The sequence below is a fragment of the Phocoena sinus genome, chromosome X (genome assembly GCF_008692025.1).
Source record: "Phocoena sinus isolate mPhoSin1 chromosome X, mPhoSin1.pri, whole genome shotgun sequence".
Classification (NCBI taxonomy): domain Eukaryota; kingdom Metazoa; phylum Chordata; class Mammalia; order Artiodactyla; family Phocoenidae; genus Phocoena; species Phocoena sinus.
Window position 1 is genome coordinate 81,051,117 of NC_045784.1, and position 17,045 is coordinate 81,068,161.

The 17,045-nt window shown below is 40.1% G+C and overlaps 1 pseudogene; it reads right to left on the reverse strand.

The window, feature by feature from the left end:
- Positions 1-315: 315 nt before the first annotated feature.
- On the reverse strand, positions 316-1,200 carry LOC116747133 (annotated as a pseudogene).
- Between the last annotated feature and the right edge of the window lie 15,845 nt (positions 1,201-17,045).

A 17,045-nucleotide genomic window follows, 5' to 3' on the forward strand; every position in this document is an offset into this window, starting at 1 on the left:
AAACAGTATACAAACGTCTTGCGTTGAGTTCCTAATATTGGCAAAATATTTGTTCTCATTGTTGTTCTAGATACATGTGTTTGGTGAGTGAGGGGCGACAGAGGTGGAGATGGTGCTATAGGCACCTGGTATAAACTTGCAAGCTGAACGCCACACAGAAAGTCCTAAGAGGGCAGGCCGGGCAGCATTCTGGGTCCTGTAACACTGGATTGGGAAGCGAGTCTGCGGGAGTCGCATCCAGGGCTGGCGGCGTCCAGCCACCCTGGAGGCTTGCTGGCCAGAGGTCCTGGGCGGCACCGGCAGCGGCGCCTGGGCTCAGCACACATCATTCAGGGCTTTGCGGGCAAACTCGGACAGGATGAAGGGTGCCCGATGTACATCAGAGTTGTAGTATTTCAGCTGTATCTGTTCCACCTGCTTCTGCGTCAGCTGCTGCACGGGCTCCAGGAAGTTGGTGCTTGGATTTTTGCTGCACAGTATGAAGCCAATTTGGCAGCTGGGGTAGGTGGGGATGGTGCAGTAAGCGTAGCCGACCACCGGGAAGAGTGATTTGCAGAACTGCTGCATCACCTTGATGAGGTCCAGGTGCAGTCACTGACACTCGCCCTGGCAGCAGAGGATGCCACCCTCCTTCAGGGCCGTCTTCATGAGCCGGTAATAGGAATCCTTGAATAGACTCTCAGCAGGGCCCAGGGGGTCTGAGGAGTCAGTGATAATGACATCGAAAGCATCCTGGTTCTGTTTCATGAACTCAAAACCATTATCCACACGTAGGATGAGCTTTGAGCTCGAGTAGCCAACGGCCATGCCCGGCAGGAACTTCTTGGAGACTTGAACGACATCCTCGTCGATCTCGCACTGGACCACGGACTCCACGGAGGAATGCTTCACCACCTGCTGCAGGACACCCCCATCCCCGCTCCCGACGATCAGCACCTTGCATGGATTGGGGTGGCTGCAGAGGGGCAAGTTGGCTATCATCTCCTGGTAGGAGAACTCGTCCCTCTCTGTGCACTGGACGACGCCGTCCAACACCCGCACGTTGCCGTAGCTCTTACTGCGGAAGACAAGGATATCCTGGTACCGCGAGCACTGATGGTGTAGCAGCTGCTCCGCCTGCAGCGACAGGGCCTGGCCGGGCCATGCGCTGCACGTCTAGCGGAACCAGATGGCGGCGGGGCCGTCGGGGCCGGGCTCCATGGCTGGCAGGCTGGCGGGCGGGCGGACTCGAGGCCGGAGCAGCGGGATTGCAGGTAGCGCGGAGCCGCAGCACAACGGGACCAGCCGCACCCAGCGCCAGCGCCTCGCCCTAACCCCGCCCGCGCCCTACCACCACCGACGGGGCGGAGCCTGCTGGCAGGGGCGAAACCCGAAACCTCTTTGCAGAGGCCTTTGGTATCTTTTTATCTCCTAGCCATTTCTTATCATTAACATTCTACCCCATGTCTCCAGATCACTGTGTCACTTCTGTATGGCATAATCCCCTCCCAGCACTTCTGGGAACATCCACTAGAGAGCACAAGCTGTGCTGTGCCCACTTACCAAACAAACACATTTAATACAAAATTATAAAAATGGGGGCTTCCCTGGTGGTGCAGTGGTTGAGAGTCCGCCTGCCGATGCAGGGGACACGGGTTCGTGCCCCGGTCTGGGAAGATCCCACATGCCGCGGAGCGGCTGGGCCCGTGAGCCATGGCCGCTGAGCCTGCGCGTCCGGAGCCTGTGCTCTGCAACGGGAGAGGCCACAACAGTGAGAGGCCCACGTACCGAAAAAAAAAAAAAAAAAAAAAAATATATATATATATATATATATATAAATGATATTTCATTACCAGAAAATATGCGTGTCCTAGAATAAAATTAGTTTTCACTATGAAGCAGGAAAGCCTTGTGAACTTCTGTTCCCCACTGCATAGCTTGACAAACTCAGCCAATGTTATGAAGACCAAATAGACCCAGGCCCATTTTGACCTGGACGGAGGAGTTTGTCAGGATTTGGGACTCTCAGTGTTGAAACTGGGGAAGTCTCCGGCAAACCAGTGGGTTCGATCACCTGAAGACCAGCTAAAAGTACTGGATAGCGCTACTGTCAAGAAAATCAAAGCCTCTTATCTGCTTTCTGCTGGAAGGTACCTTTCTCATTAAACTTGAAGTCACTGATGATTTCCTCTCTTACTATATAACATTGCTTCCTACCTGGTGCTACCACCTTCTCCACAAAGACAAAATTCTGTGTCCTCTAGTTTACTTGTTATTGTGGTTGCTGTTTTGACAAAAATGATATGAATTTCTTTTGAAATTGTCACCTTAAAGACTCTCATGATAGTTTCTGGCATCATGGTACCATAATTCCATTTCCCCCTTCATCTCACCAATGAAAGTAGCTTGGGTTTTGCTGACTACCTCATGACACTTGCACGTGCATTACATTTATCTTGCCATCACAATAACAGATATTGTTCCCATTTCCTGATGAGAAAATAGAGGCTAAGTGGAATCAGGTGACTAGCATTGGTTGTAGAACTAGTCACAGGATAAGCCTACTCCGTATCATGGCCTTGGCTTTCCATATTAATAATGACTCTCCTTTTTCTAGACTATCTGTCAAATATGCCTAACACCTATAATCACAGAAGAAATGTGACCCAAAGCTTGTAGATTAAAAGATCTACTGGAAAATATTTTCTCAGCCCTGTCTTGTGTATAGCTTAGATAGCTTCATGGTTGACTTTTCTAATTACTCTCATGAGACCATAAAATCCAACTCTCTGACAGAATGCTATTGAGTTGCTTTCTTTTATTTTTACCTTGAATATGCCGTTTGTGTTTTAAATGTTCATGGCAAACATTACTCAGACCATAATATTTCAAAATATTTCCCATATTATTTCAAAATATTCCCATAATATTTCAAAAGAAAACTATATTCAGGAGCCTGAAAAATGAGGCGGGGAGAAATAGCATTCCTGAATTTTCATTTTATTCAAAGTACTCCTGATCAAAGATTGAATTTCAGGACACCAGACCAAATAATTTTTCTTCAAAATTGAAGATAAAATCCTCTTTATTTTTCTTTTCTCTTTGCCATGCAAGGAAAAAAAAATATGTGCCAGTAATCCATAATTCACTTTATTGGAAGAAATTTCTTGGGAATTATATTCTAGAAATGGCTATAGTCTGGCAATTCTAGAATCTATACTAAAGAAGTCATTTCAAAGGAATTTTCCAAATAAAACCTTTTCACTTTGAAAAATGGCTCTGCTTTAGTCAAATTCACACAATGAAGGGAAAATAAAAGCCTAAAGTTAATTCTGTAAGAGTATAGGAATACATGCAAGCTTTGATACAAATTAATGGCATGGAATCAAAACACAAACTTGAACAGTTTATTGGGCAGAATATCTGCAAAGTTAAAATATACACAGAGGCAGTAGTTATGAATGTGAAGAAAAATATCAAAACAAAGATCACTGAAAGACAGACTTGTAGTTCAGCTTTAACTGCCTACAGGGAAGTTTTTATTTGAATTCAGTTCATCCTAGACAATTCCAAAATGGGAGTTCAGTGAACCCTAACTTACAAAGAGAACTGACAGCCAGTCAGGTATATTTCACTCCAGTCAGTTAGAGCTGATGTTGCCTTCATGGATTTATGGTACTCCCAGGGATCTGTCTATCTATACAGCTCAGGCCAACTGTAGGGAAATTAGTATAAACAATATAGACTTCCAATCTACAGGTATAATGTATAAATGATTAACAACCTTAACCCCCTCAATTTTATTTCTTTTATTGTAATACTTGTGTGGCTCAGATTTACATAACAGAACTATACAACGTTTGTTGTAAAAAACATGCATGTCCCTAACAATTCTCGTAATGTGCCTCTTTATTTAACACTGTTGCTTTAACATTTACAAACTATATGTTGTTCAAACTAGTATCCTATTTTATTAAACTGTAACTTTAAAAGTACAAAACATAACTTGCCATAATTTATAAATCAATGATTACCATTTGTATGGACAGTGCTTGGTAAACTGAATAAGATAAATAGGTGTTTAAACATCTACCTTTACACCTCTGGTACTTTATGATCAGTTTAGGAGGGAATGATATCACAATCACTTGTGAAATAGCGTCATCAAATCATTAAAGCCATCAGGTTCTAACATTCCCAGAAAAATGGCCTTATTAAAATAGACTGATGAACTATATTGTATCATGAACCTGGGTAGCCCCATTCTACATTTAACATATCCAAAAATATCATAGAGCTGAAAAGACATTCAAATGAAATAAATATATACTTTTCATTTGATTATTATAGTAACCTATCACATTGAAATAATGCAGTGTGTCCTATCAAAGCAAGGTTCCTGCTATACTTCAAAGACTATAGCTGAGACAGTAAAATACCCTTCATGTTTCACATATATTTCCTATCATCCACTAGGAACATCTATTTTTATAGGTTTACTTATATCTTTGGGGTAGAAGAGAGCAAAGTGGTATTATTAAAGTTGTAAGATTGTAAGAAAAGATTTGATGATTTTAGCACAGTATTGAGAACTATTTATTGGTTCTTTAAAAAATTATATCTCTTCAACTGTTAATGATGCATACTGAACTACTTATGGATGAAATATGATGAATTTGCTTTAAAATATTCCAGGCCAAAAAAAAAAAATGGGTGGGATAGATGAAGCAAGATTGGAAAGGTGTTAATAATCGTGTAAATTGGGTGATAGTTACATGGAATTGATTATATTATTCTACTTTTGTGTGTATGTGGAAATTTCTGTAATAAAATTTTTTTAATTATTATTATAATTCATCCTATCTTCATGGGACTTAACTCTAGTAAGTGTGATTTAGTGATGTATATGAACTTTATGTAAAAGCACCATGTTTTATTCTTTTCTAAATCCAAACATGAAAAAAACTGACCTGTAAATGATACGCTACCACAAATACAGAACTGCTGAAAGTGTAAAATCAGCAAGATTTTGTGAGACCGATTCTTGAAGTGATTTAACTGATGCCTTTATGTCTCAAAAGTAGTAGGAGAAACAAAGGATCAAATTTAGGCATAGGTTCCCTGATATGAATCAATCAACTATTTAGTTAGAAACACACTAGAGGCTGTAAAGCATACAATAAAATAGACAAGACATTGCCCCACCTGTCAAAAAGTTTCCAGATCAGCAGAAGAGACAACATTAGCACACACCAAACAGCAGATAGTTGAAAGCTGAAATGCATGGTCCAAGTAGTAATTATAAAGGAATTTATCAAAAGGAGAGTTTTGTGAAAGTCCCACATAAAAGATCAGAATTGAAACGGTCATTTTAAAATGGATAACATTTGGGGAAGCAGGATAAGGTATTATGTTGCATGTAGAGAGTTCAACACAAGCGAAAACATTAAAAGTCAGCATGGTATGTAGATATTAAAGAGAGCATGTACCCTAGAGCAAGGGACACATGTGAAGGAATAATAATAATGACAACAGTAATAATAATAATAGCAGACATTCTGTGCAAGGCACTATTAATAATACCCCAATTTTGCAAATGAGGGAACAGGCACAGAGAGATTAAGAAATGTGCCCGAGGTCATAGAGTTTATATAATGATGGAGCAAGGTTTTGAACCCAGTCTAGTTTCAGGATACATGCGCTGACTCCCATGGCATACTACTCAGTAGGAAATAGGACTTGATAGGTAGTTTGGGAGCAGATAATAAAAGTCAGACAGAGGACTTTCCAATTGATGCTAACCATATGGGTGCCTGACAGGCAAATAACATGGGGACAGAATTGTGACTGCACCATCCATTCATAGAGCTCATTTCTGATCCTAAAGCTGACTTCTCTCCATCTTCACTTCAAATAACCACTACTTTTATGGACTGTCAAAAATTGTTCAGCCTAGAAGTTGAGAGCTAACTTTTGCTCTCTCAAGTCAAAGAATAATAAAAACACGGCACTAAGTTTAAGCAACTTGGCTGAAAGCACATAACTTTGTGTTGGATCAAAGAACTAAAAATCCAAAGACTCTTGGTCTGAACCCCAGACTTCACATACAAATGTACACTTCTTCTCTCAGAACTATAATTCCATAGGCTGAAACTAGAAGTGCATGTAACTGGATCCCAGCCATTTGTCTCACATCTAATGACACAATTTGGAAACTATTACACGATAATTCACAGCCTGTTGTGCTGGGTTTTGCACATCAAGCACATAAAAATAAATAGTGCAAATATTTCTCATAAGTCTTTCCATTATTATTAAGCTCAATATACAAACCCCACTGTTTAACACTTGGAATAGATCCCGGGACCCAGAATAAAGGTATAGAATCTGAGATTATGATTATTAATAGTCTCCTCTCCTCATACTTTTCCTGTTGCCTCTGACCTTGACACCTGACTTGTTCTCAGACCTGTTGACTGAATTAGGATTTTCACTCCTTTATTATCTATGAGAAGTATTAAGTTATCTTACCAAATCTCCCCACCTTTAAGTCCAGAATTAACTCTTGAGGAGTAGAAAGCTTTTACATTGTCATATAGGAATGACTTTCCTGAACTCAGGTCACCAACCATGTTGGTTGGCCCCAGGCTTTCCTGGTTTGGGCACTGAAAGTCCTGCATTCAAGGAAAAGCCCTCTGTCCTAGGCAAACCAGAACAGCTGGTCACCCTAGTGTCTGGCACACTGTCTAAAATGTTAGAAAAAGCAGGTGGGCCTGTCTCCATAGAGCTATTTGTGTATCTATGAGTTGTTTGATGAAACAAAAGGAATATGTGCACATGAAAAAAAAATAGAATAAAAAGTGAAACCCTCCCTCAGCCTTCTGGAGAGACATGTAATCCTAGCATGAGAACTCCTGCCACTTGGAAGAGAAGTGAGCCTTTTTCCTAAACCTGATATGATCTGTTGATAATCAGCTACAAGAAGGGTAAAAACACTTCCTAGTAACTCTTCAAGTTGCAGTAATGCTGCTAACATGCTGTGCTGGGGAAGTAGGATACCAATTTACCTGAAAATCAAACTAGCTCTTAATTAAAACTAATCGTACAACACAGAATTTCTACATTGTAGTACACTGGCCCATGACCCAGTTTTCAGGAACTATAACAGTTTAGAAATGTTTTCTTTTATTGCAGCCGAAAACCCAGTATTAGCATTCAAGCAAAATGACTCACATTTATTATTAAGGTATTCTCTGAGAAAGTCACCGTTTTACTGAAAGCAAAGCAGGGCAAAAAGAGGAAGCTGGTATTTGAGTAAAACACTTTCTCCTTAGATCCTTACTGAGTGTGGTCATGGCTTCTCAACACACACTGTAGTCTCAAAAATACTTGAGAAAGGATCTGCGAGTAAGAGTTCCCCTTCAGAAAACTAAGGAACCATTTTCCCCTCTCATAGACACTATGTTTGTGCGACAGCCAGGGATGAAATGAATTTTACGTTAAAAACATCCAAAGATGTTTTGAAGACACTTCTCTTTTCTTTGAAGAGAAGTTGTTTGGAGGACTGAATGATACACAGGAAATGTATTTTAAAATTACATCTCATTTACAAAATATGATATGTGATTAATTATGAATTCTCTTAAGAAGTTCCCCAGCCCTACCGAATAGTTTGAATGAGTCTAATGAAAATAAAAATCATGACAGTCAGAACTGGATTTTACATTGGAATTAATTATTTTATTTGCTCACTATAATACAGGGAAGATGACAAGAGTAGTATATTTATAAAGAAAACCAAGAAGAGATAGTACATTTTATCATTACGGAACTTTCCTGTAGAGCAAACACATTTGAGATAAAAAACTTAAATTATACATCACACTTTTGTAAATGCAGAGCAGAAGGTAAAAACAGAAAACTTGGTTACTTTCAGATTTGTATGTCAAAATGGAGAGTTGATGTGTATTGTTGAGGTTTTGTGAGAGGCCTTAAGCTTAGAGGGCTGAGGTGATGGATAATTTTCTTAAGGGTATACAGAAAATCAACTGCTATACACATTCCCTTACAAAATTTCACTACAGATATACTGAGAATAGCAGTTGAAAACAAAACCAAGCAAACAAACAACCAGAAAAGCTAGGAAACAAAAAAGTGGAGGGTGTGTGTGTGTGGGGGGAAGAGTTACTTTGTTTTTGATGAGTTGGTATTTTCATGTATTTGACAATGAAAGCTATTACTAATAGAACTTAATGTTCCCTTCTTGCACCCTGTGTGCAAAGGGCAGTACTGCTAGATAGGGCAGTATCCTCCATGGGGGAACCTGCCCTGTGGCCCTTCAAGGACAACAGAATCAGGAAAAGAACTTATTGTGCTCGCAATAGCAAGATAAAGGAAGGCTAGTACATCCAGAACCTGCTGGATATATGGCCTGGCTTTGTTGTTTTCAGTATGTCATATCACCAGTTTTGTTTTCTTTGCATGTGTCTTTAACACTGACTTGAAAGTTAGGGACCTGGGTTTTAAGTCTTGACTCTGACACTAACCGGCTATCTAATCTTAGGCAAGCTGTTTCACCTCTCAGAGCCTTGGGCAAGAATAGTCACCAGATGACCCCTATGGGCATCATTCAGTGACTTAAAGTCAAAGTCAAAAGTGAAGGCAGGACTTCCCTGGTGGCGCAGTGGTTGAGAGTCTGCCTGCCGATGCAGGGGACACGGGTTCGTGGTCTGGGAAGATCCCACATGCTGCGGAGCAGCTGGGCCCGTGAGCCATGGCCGTTGAGCCTGCGCGTCCGGAGCCTGTGCTCCGCAACGGGAGAGGCCACAACAGTGAGAGGCCTGCGTACCGCAAAAAAAAAAAGGCAATTTTTTGAACAATGTTATCTTAGATCAAATCACTCCAACTGTTCCAAGGTATACTGAAAGGCCATATAGAAAAGTATTTATTCATGTGGCTGTAGAACCAAACTGTCCAGATCCATACCCTTCTTATTACCTGTGTGATCTGTAGCAAATTTCTTCTCTGTGCCCCCAGCTCCTGATCTATAAAAACAAGAAAGATAATAGAACCTAGCCCACAGGGTTATTATGAGGACTCACTGAAATAAGTCACATACAACCCTGACAGCACTGCCTGTTTAATTCTAATACAGTCAGGAAGAATTACTGAATTAATTAAGCTAGCTCCTCTCCGGTAGAAGATGAGTTCAAGGGCACACATGGACGAGTGAGGCTTTTTATTTTTTTAACTTCTTTATTGGAGTACAATTGCTTTACAATTGTGTTTTAGTTTCTGCTGTATCACAAAGTGAACCAGCTATACATATACATATATCCCCACATCCCCCACCTTGCATCTCCTTCCCACCCTCCCTAACCCACCCCTCTAGGTGGCACCGAGTTGATCTCCCTGTGCCATGTGCTGCTTCCCAGTAGCTATCTATTTTACATTTGGTAGTACATATATATGTCCATGCCACTCTCTCACTTTGTCCCAGCTTACCCTTCCCCCTTCCCGTGTCCTCAAGTCCATTCTCTACTTCAGCATCTTTATTCCTGTCCTGCTCCTAGGTTCATCAAAACCATTTGTTTTTTTGTGTTTTTTAGACTCCATATATATGTGTTACCATACTGTATTTGTTTTTTCTCTTTATGACTTACTTGACACTGTATGACAGACTCTAGGTCCATCCACCTCACTACAAATAACTCAATTCTGTTTCTTTTTATGGCTGAGTAATATTCCATTGTATATAGATGCCACATCTTCTTTATCCAGTAATCTGTCAGTGGACACTTAGGTTGCTTCCATGTCCTGGCTATTGTAAATAGTGCTACAATGAACATTGTGGTACATGACTCTTTTTGAATTATGGTTTTCTCAGGGTATATACCCAGTAGTGGGATTGCTGGGTCGTATGGTAGTTCTATTGTTAGATTTTTAAGGAACCTCCATACTGTTCTCCATAGTGGCTGTACCAATTTACATTCCCACCAACAGTGCAAGAGGGTTCCCTTTTCTCCACACCATTTCCACCATTTACTGTTGTAGACTTTTTGATGATGGCCATTCTGACCTGTGTGAGGTGGTACCTCATTGTAGTTTTGATTTGCATTTCTCCAATGATTAGTGATGTTGAGCATCCTTTCATGTGTTTATTGGCAATCTGTATATCTCCTTTGGAGAAATGTCTTTTTAGGTCTTCTGCCCATTTTTGGATTGGGTTGTTTGTTTCTCTGATATTGAGCTGCATGAGCTGCTTGTATAGTTTGGAGGTTAATCCTTTGTCAGTTGCTTCATTTGCAAATATTTTCTCCCATTCTGAGGGTTGTCTTTGTCTTGTTTATGGTTTCCCTTGCTGTGCAAAAGCTTTTAAGTTGCATTAGGTCCCATTTCTATATTTTTGTTTTTACTTCCATTTCTCTAGGATATGGGTCAAAAAGGATCTTACTGTGATTTATGTCATAGAGTGTTCTGCCTATGTTTTCCTCTAAGAGGTTTATATTCTTTGGCCTTACATTTCGGTCTTTAATCCATTTTGAGTTTATTTTTGTGTATGGTGTTAGGAAGTGTTCTAATTTCATTCTTTAACATGTAGCTGTCCAGTTTTGCCAGCACCACATATTTAAGAGGCTGTCTTTTCTCCATTGTATATTCTTGCCTCCTTTATCAAAGATAAGGTGACCATATGTGCGTGGGTTTATCTCTGGCTTTCTATCCTGTTCCATTGATCTATATTTCTGTTTTTGTGCCAGTATCATACTGTCTTGATTTCTGTAGCTTTGTAGTATAGTCTGAAGTCAGGGAGCCTGATTCCTCCAGCTCCGTTTTTCTTTCTCAAGAGTGCCTTGGCTATTTGGGGTCTTTTGTGGTTCCATACAAATTGTGAAACTTTTTGTTCTAGTTCCGTGAAAAATGCCATTGGTAGTTGATAGGGATTGCACTGAACCTGTAGATTGCTTTGGGTAGTATAGTCATTTTCACAGTGTTGATTCTTCCAATCCAACAACATGGTATATCTCTCCATCTGTTTGTATCTTTAATTTCTCTCATCAGTGTCTTATAGTTTTCTGCATACAGGTATTTTGTCTCCTTAGGTAGGTTTATTCCTATGTATGTTATTCTTTTTGCTGCAATGGTAAATGGGAGTGTTTCCTTAATTGCTCTTTCAGATTTTTCATCATTAGTGTATAGGAATGCCAGAGATTTCTGTGCATTAATTTTGTATCCTGCTACATTACTAAATTCATTGATTAGCTCTAGCAGTTTTCTGGTAACATCTTTAGATTATCTATGTACAGTATCATGTCACCTGCAAACAGTGACAGTTTCACTTCTTCTTTTCCAATTTGTATTCCTTTTATTTCTTTTCCTTCTCTGATTGCTGTGGCTAAAACTTCCAAAACTATGTTGAATAATAGTGGTGAGAGTGGGAAGCCTTATCTTGTTCCTGATCTTAGAGGAAATGATTTCAGCTTTTCATGATTGAGAGCGAAGTTGGCTGTGGGTTTGTCATATATGGCCTTTATTATGTTGACGTAAATTCCCTCTATGCCTACTTTCTGGAGGGTTTCTATCATAAACGGGTGTTGAATTTTGTCCAAAGCTTTCTCTGCATCTATTGAGAGGATTATATGGTTTTTCTCCTTCAATTTGTTAATATGGTGTATCACATTGATTGATTTGCGTATATTAAAGAAACCTTCCATTCCTGGGATAAACCCCACTTGATCATAATGTATGATCCTTGTAATGTGATGTTGGATTCTGCATGCTAGTATTTTGTTGAGGAATTTTGCATCTATGTTCATCAGTGATATTGGCCTGTAGTTTTCTTTTTTTGTGACATCTTTGTCTCGTTTTGGTCTCAGGGTGATGGTGGCCCCGTAGAATGAGTTTGGGAGTGCTCCTCCTTCTGCTATATTTTGGAAGAGTTTGAGAAGGATAGGTGTTAGCTCTTCCCTAAGTGTTTGATAGAATTCGATTGTGAAGCCATCGTGTCCTAGGCTTTTGTTTGTTGGAAGATTTTTAATCACAGTTTCAATTTCAGTGCTTGTGATTGTTCTGTTTATAACATTTATTTCTTCCTGGTTTAGTCTCAGAAGGTTGTGCTTTTCTAAGAATTTGCCCATTTCTTCCAGGTTGTCCATTTTATTAGCATAGAGTTGCTTGTAGTAATCTCATGATGCTTTATATTTCTGCAGTGTCAGTTGTAACTTCTCCTTTTTCATTTCTAAATTTAATGATTTGAGTCCTCTCCCTCTTTTTCTTGATGAGTCTGGCTAATGGTTTCTCAATTTTGTTTATCTTCTCAAAGAACCAGCTTTTAGTTTTATTGATATTTGCTATCATTTCCTGTATTTCTTTTTCATTTACTTTCGATCTGATCTTTATGATTTCTTTCCTTCTGCTAGCTTTGGATTTTTTTTTATTCTTCTTTCTCTAATTGCTTTAGGTGTAAGGTTATGTTGTTTATTTGAGATGTCTCTTGTTTCTAGGATTATATTGTCATAAACTTCTCTGTTAGAACTGCTTTTGATGCATCCAATAGGTTTTGGGTTGTTGTGCTTTCATTGTCATTTGTTTCTAGGTATTTTTTGTTTTCCTCTTTGATTTCTTTAGTGACCTCTTTTTTATTTAGTAGTGTATTGTTTAGTCTCCATGTGTTTGTATTTTGTACAGTTTTTTCCTATAATTGATATCTAGTCTTATAGTGTTGTGCTTGGAAAAGATGTTTGATACGATTTCAATTTTCTTAAATTTCTCAAGCTTGATTTGTGACCCAAGATATGATCTACCCTGGAGAATGTTCCATGAGCACTTGAGAAGAAATTGTATTCTGTTGTCTTTGGATAGAAGGTCCTATAAATATCAGTTAAGTCCATCTGTTTAATGTGTCATTTAAAGCTTGTGCTTCCTTTTTTATTTTCATTTTGGATGATCTGTCCATTGGTGAAAGTGGGCTGTTAAAGTCACCTACTATTTTTGTGTTACTGTCGATTTCCCCTTTTATGGCTGTTAGCATTTGCCTTATGTTTTGAGGTGCTCCTATGTTGGGTGCATAAATATTTACAATTGTTATACTTCTTCTTGGATTGATCCCTTGATCATTATGTAGTGTCCTCTGTCTATTGTAATAGTCTTTATTTTAAAGTCTATTTTTTCTGATCTGAGAATTGCTACTCCAGCTTTCTTTTGAATTCCATTTCCATGGAACATCTTTTTCTATACCCTCACTTTCAGTCTGTGTGTGTCCCTAGGTCTGAAGTGAGTCTCTTGTAGGCAGCATAAATTTGGGTCTTGTATTTCTATCCATTCAGCCAGTCTGTGTCTTTGGGTTGGAGCGTTTAATCCATTTACATTTAAGGTAATTATCGATAAGTATGTTCCTATTACCATTTTCTTAATCGTTTTGGGTTTGTTATTGTCTTTTCCTTCTCTTGTATTTCCTGCCTAGAGAAGTTCCTTTAGCATTTGTTGTAAAGCTGGTTTGGTAGTGCTAAATTCTCTTAGCTTTTGCTTGTCTGTAAAGGTTTTAATTTCTCCTTCGAATCTGAATGAGAACCTTGCTGGGTAGAGTATTCTTAGTTGTGGGTTTTTCCCTTTCATCCCTTTAAATATGTCCTGCCACTCCCTTCTGGCTTGCAGAGTTTCTTCTGAAAGATCAGGTGTTAACCTTGTGGGGATTCCGTTGTATGTTATTTGTTGCTTTTCCTTTGCTGCTTTTAATATTTATTCTCTGTATTTAATTTTTGACAGTTTGATTAATATGTGTCTTGGTGTGTTTCTCCTTGGATTTATCCTGTATGGGACTCTCTGCACTTCATGGACTTGATTGACTATTTCCTTTCCCATATTAGGGAAGTTTTCAACTATAATCTCTTCAAATATTTTCTTAGTCCCTTTCTTTTTCTCTTCTTCTTCTGGGACCCTTATAATTCTAATGTTTGTGCATTTAATGTTGTCCCAGAGGTCTCTGAGACTGTCCTCCTTTCTTTTCATTCTTTTTTCTTTATTCTGTTCTGTGGTAGTTATTTCCACTATTTTATCTTCCAGGTCACTTATCCATTCTTCTGCCTCAGTTATTCTGCTATTGATCCCTTCTAGAGAATTTGTAATTTCATTTATTGTGTTGTTCATCATTGTTTGTTTGCTCTTTAGTTCTTCTAGGTCCTTGTTAAATGTTTCTTGTATTTCCTCCCTTCTATTTCCAAGATTTTGGACCATCTTTACTGTCATTACTTGAATTCTTTTTTCAGGTAGACTGCCTCTTTCCTCTTCATTTGTTAGGTCTGGTGGGTTTTTACCTTGCTCCTTCATCTGTTGTGTGTTTCTCTGTCTTCTCATTTTGCTTAACTTACTGTGTTTGGGGTCTCCTTTTCACAGGCTGCAGGTTCGTAGTTCCCATTGTTTTTGGTGTCTGCCCCCAGTGGCTAAGGTTGGTTCAGTGCTTTGTTTAGGCTTCCTGGTGGAGGGGACTGGTGCCTGTGTTCTGTTAGATGGGGTTGGATCTTGTCTCTCTGGTGGGCAGGACTGCGTCTGGTGGTATGTTTTGGGGTGTCTGTGAACCTGCTATGATTTTAGGCAGCCTCTCTGCTAATGGGTTGGGATGTGTTCCTGTCTTGCTAGTTGTTTGGCATGGGGTGTCCAGAACTGGAGCTTGCTGGTCATTGAGTGGATCTGGGTCTTAGTGTTGAGACGGAGATCTCTGGGAGGGCTCTTGCCAATTGATATTATGAGGGACTGGGAGGTCTCTGGTGGACCAATGTCCTGAACTTGGTTCTCGCACCTCAGAGGCTCAGGCCTGATACCCTGCCAGAGCACCAAGACACTGTCAGCCACATGGCTCAGAAGAAAAGGGAGAAAAGAAAAAAATAAGAAAGAAAGAAAGAAAATAAATAAAATAAAGTTATTAAAATAAACAGTTAAAAAAGTATTAAAATTAAAAAGTAATTTAAAAATAGAAGGGAGCACCAAACCAATAAATAAATCCACCAATTATAACAAGCACTAAAATCTTTACTAAAAAAGACAGACAGACAGACCCTAGGACAAATGGTAAAAGCTAACCTATACAGACAAATCACACAAAGAAGCATACACATACACACTCAGAAAAAAAAGAAAAAGGAAAAATATATATATATAAAAAAAGGAAGAGGGCTTCCCTGGCCGCGCAGTGGTTGAGAGTCCACCTGCTGATGCAGGGGACATGGGTTCGTGCCCCAGCCCAGGAAGATCCCACATGCCGTGAAGCGACTGGGCCCATGAGCCATGGCCACTAAGCCTGCACATCCAGAGCCTGTGCTCTGCAATGGGAGAGGCCACAACAGTGAGAGGCCCATGTACCAGGGGGAAAAAAAAAAAAGGAAGAGAGCAACCATATCAATAAACAAATCTACCGTTATAATAAGCTCTAAATACTGAACTAAGATAAACATAAAACCAAAAACAAATTAGGCTGTGTTCGCAAAGCCAACCCCAGTCCTCTCCCTGGGATCTGACCTCCGAAGCTAAGCCTCAGCTCCCAGCCCCCACCCACCCCAGTGGGTGAGCAGACAAGCCTCTCAGGCTGGTGAGTACTGGTCGGCAGTGATCCCCTCTGTGCAGGAATCTCTCTGCTTTGCCCTCTGCACCCCTGTTGCTGTGCTCTCCTCTGTGGTTCTGAAGCTTCCCCCCACCCATCCCCCCTTCTCTGCCAGTGAAGGGACTTCCTAGTGCATGGAAACATTTCCTCCTTCACAGCTCCCTCCCAGAGGTGCAGGTCCCTTCCCTATTCTTTTGTTTCTGTTTTTTCTTTTTTCTTTTGCCCTACCCAGGTATGTGGGGAGTTTCTTGCCTTTTGGGAAGTCTGAGGTCTTCTGCCAGCATCAGTAGGTGTTCTGTAGGAATTGTTCCACATGTAGATGTACTTTTGATGTATCTGTGGGGAGGAAGATGATCTCCACGTCTTACTCCTCCACTATCTTGAAGGTCCTCCCAGGAGTGAGGCTTTTAAATGAAAAAAGATACTTCTTCCTGGCCACACCCACACTCCCAGTTATTTTCTAGCACAGTGATTCTCTCACGCTATCTGGCATCAGAATCCCCTGGACAGCTTATTAAAACACAGGGTCTTGGACCCCAGCCCCAGAGTTTCCAATTTGCTAGGTCTGGGCTGGGGTGAGAACATACATTTCTAACAAATTTCCAGGAGATATTGATGTCACTGGCCCAGGGAACATATTTTGAGAACCACTGAACTAAATAATATCTCCCTGATTTTTCGTAATCAGAGAACCATTGGGACCTGCATAATTTGGATTGGACACCTGAGGACACCATCTCTTATCTAGTGAACTCAACAGTACAGCTTGCCAGCCAATGGTATTAAGGTATCTGAGCACACTTAAGAATCACTGATCTATCAGATCACACTAATTGTTTGTTACCTTGCCCGCTTATATTCCAGCCACACTGGCCCTTTTTTCTACTCTTAAAACCAGCCAAAGACCCTACCTCAAGGTTCTTGTGATTCCTATGGTTTACACTTGGATGTCTGCCCTTCTAGATCTTCATGTATCTGGCTCCTCATCAGTTTAGTTATCACCTCCTCTTTATACAATATATCTATTTATAAAGAAAATCAAGGAGACGGGCTTCCCTGGTGGTGCAGTGGTTGAGAGTCAACCCGCCAATGCAGGGGACACAGGTTCGAGCCCTGGTCCAGGAGGATCCCACATGCCATGAAGCAACTAGGTCTGTGCGCTGCAACTACTGAGCCTGTGCTCTAGAGCCACAACTACTGAAGCCCACATGCCTAGAGCCCATGCTCTGCAGCAAGAGAAGCCACTGCAAGGGCCCATGCGCAGCAATAGAGATCCAATGTGGCCAAAAGTAAATATTAAAAAATTTTTTTAAATTAAAAAAAAAGAAAATCAAGGAGAGATATTATGTTTTCTTAATATAAATTTCATTATAAACATATTTGCTATTAGCAACTTAAATTATAAATTGCACTTTTTTGATATTTATTTATTTGGCTGCATAGGGTCTTAGTTGCAGCACATGGGACCTTCATTGTG